General features: G+C 37.8%; 1 protein-coding gene across 1 annotated transcript in view; it reads right to left on the bottom strand.

Moving 5' to 3' along the window:
* Window positions 1-2,369, bottom strand: part of MAST4 (microtubule associated serine/threonine kinase family member 4) — a 587,203-nt gene that overhangs the window by 223,381 nt on the left and 361,453 nt on the right. The window lies entirely within an intron of this gene.

Genomic DNA, 2,369 nt, shown 5'->3' with positions numbered 1-2,369 from the left:
GTTACTAATCCTTTCTTCTGCTATGTCTAATCTGCTTTAAATCTATCCATTGAGTTCTTAATTTCAGATATTGTATTTTTCAGTTATAACATTTTCTATTGCTCTTTTTTCATAAATTTCAATTCTCTGCTGAAATTTTTCAAACTTCATCTATTTTTCTTTAATGTATTAGTCATATTACTTTTTTAAGTCCCTACATTCTAACTTCAATCTCTGGAGCAATATTGTGACTAAAATTATGTTGTCTTGTCTTTCTCTTGTCTTTTGGTCATATGATCCTGTCTCTTAGTATATCTGTAACTTTTTATACCAGGTATAGTAAGTAAAAAACTGAAGAGACTCTAAATCAATGTTTTCCCACCCTGCCCACAGCATTTTAGTAATACAGATATACCGTACATCTCCTTACGTATTGTGGGTCTTTGAAGGGCCACAAACAATTGTAATATTAAACATTTTTCACCCCTAAAAAAGCAAGTTTTACTCCTTTGGGTAAGATATTACCCCCTACTGAGAATGTATACTCTAAATAATGTTTTCTACCAGAGAGGGTTCTTCTTCTTCCTCTAGGCAGACAGAGAATAAATCACCTTAATCCATTCACAGCCTGAGCTGATTCCAGGTTGGTTACAGTTTTGGTATAATTTAGCATTCCTCTAACTTGTCCCTGTTCCTAGGGTACAGGTCCTCTAGGACATTCAACTGATAGTACAGGGGGTGTCTTTGCCTCTCTAAACTCAAACTAGAACACAGAAATTAATATTTTGCTGTATAACCAACCAAGGCAGTGCTCTTCTGATTTAAAGGAATCAGTTCGTTGAATTCAGGCAACTTATTCATCTCTTGAAGCCCTTTACTCTTTCTGGATAGCAAGTAACTCTCAATTAAATATGATATGATATGATATGAAAAAGGCACTATTTGACAAAAGTACTATGAACATNCCCACACGGGTGGCCTGAGCCTTGGGGACTTCCATCTCTGAGGACCTGTCCCACAGAAGGCAACCGGAGCAGCTGCACAGTGTCAGGAATTTTGATTGCCGCCATGGGGCTCAGCGATTAGGACCCAAGAGGGTCTGGATTATCCTGAAGACAATTTTCCTGAGTGTGTGTGTTAAGTCGGGTTCTGTGGAGCAGCCTGAGAACTCACTCATTATTTATAGCATAGCTTCACTGGGGAAATGAATTAATAAGTTTTAAACAACCAATCTGGCTGTGAACTGTTCAAAACGAGCTCATTTGAAAACCTGAGACTGTTTATAAAAAAGCAATTAAAAACAAAGCTGTCATTCACTTGGAGATTTTGCAGGTTTTTAGTTTGGCTCTTGAAGTCAGTGAGACTGTGCCAGTGAGTTAGTTCCAGTGAGCCTAAGCTTTTACTCATTTGCAAAATGAAGGTCGTAACACTGTGCCTAGCATCCAGGAGGTTATCAACAGATGTTCATGTATCTCCTTCCCCACAGAAACGTTTAAAAAGCCCAGGACATGGTGAGCAGAATTCTAAGACCTGTAATAAGCTGTACTCTTGTATACTTCCCTGCCCATCCACTGCAGGCAGACCTGTGAAGATAATGAAATATCACTCCCATGATTTGGTTACTAATCAGCAGACTATGAAGTAATCAAAAGGAGATTGATTACCCTGGGTGGGCCTGACCTAACCAGGTAAACATGTTAAAAGGTGAAATGTCAGAGCTGCTTTTCCTGCCTGCCCCAAAGAAGATGGGAGCCATTGGGAGCTCTCCAACTGTAAGAAACTGAATTCTGCCAACCACATGAGCTGGTTAGAGCATCCAACTGAGCCCTGTCCAGGCTTCTGATCTATACAACTGTGAGATAATAAATGGATGTTGTCTTAAGCCATTAAGTTTATGGTAATTTATTACACAGCAATAGAAAACTGATACAGGAAATAGCTATAAATTTGTATTTCTATAACTCTGGGGAAAAGAGGCATCAGAAGTAACATAGTACACACATATTAGAAGGAGAAAGAAAGAAGGAGGGGAGAGATTTGAGACGTATTGCGCCAGACACTCTGATTGATGCTTTACAGATGTTATCTCTTGTAAAGAAACAATTTTATTTAGAAAGAAGTACTAGTGTCTTCTATTATTGTAATATAGAGTTCCAATTTAAACCCAAATTACCACTAACGTAATAAAAGTTTTAACTTCACTGTCATGATAGGAACCTTTTAACCAGTAAAAGAGTATAATGCAAAGATGGCTCTGAAGATTTTTATTTTAAAAACACTCAGAACAACCAAAGAGTAGGTGACTGTGACCTCTGAAACAACTATACACAATACAACTTATTGTTTATCATATAGGCCATTCAGGACCAATTTTCTCTATTGGTGGGACA

The sequence above is a fragment of the Hipposideros armiger genome, unplaced genomic scaffold (assembly GCF_001890085.2).
Source record: "Hipposideros armiger isolate ML-2016 unplaced genomic scaffold, ASM189008v1 scaffold_179, whole genome shotgun sequence".
Lineage (NCBI taxonomy): Eukaryota > Metazoa > Chordata > Mammalia > Chiroptera > Hipposideridae > Hipposideros > Hipposideros armiger.
The sequence above is the reverse complement of the archived record's forward strand: the minus strand, read 5'-3'. Positions and strand labels throughout refer to the sequence as shown.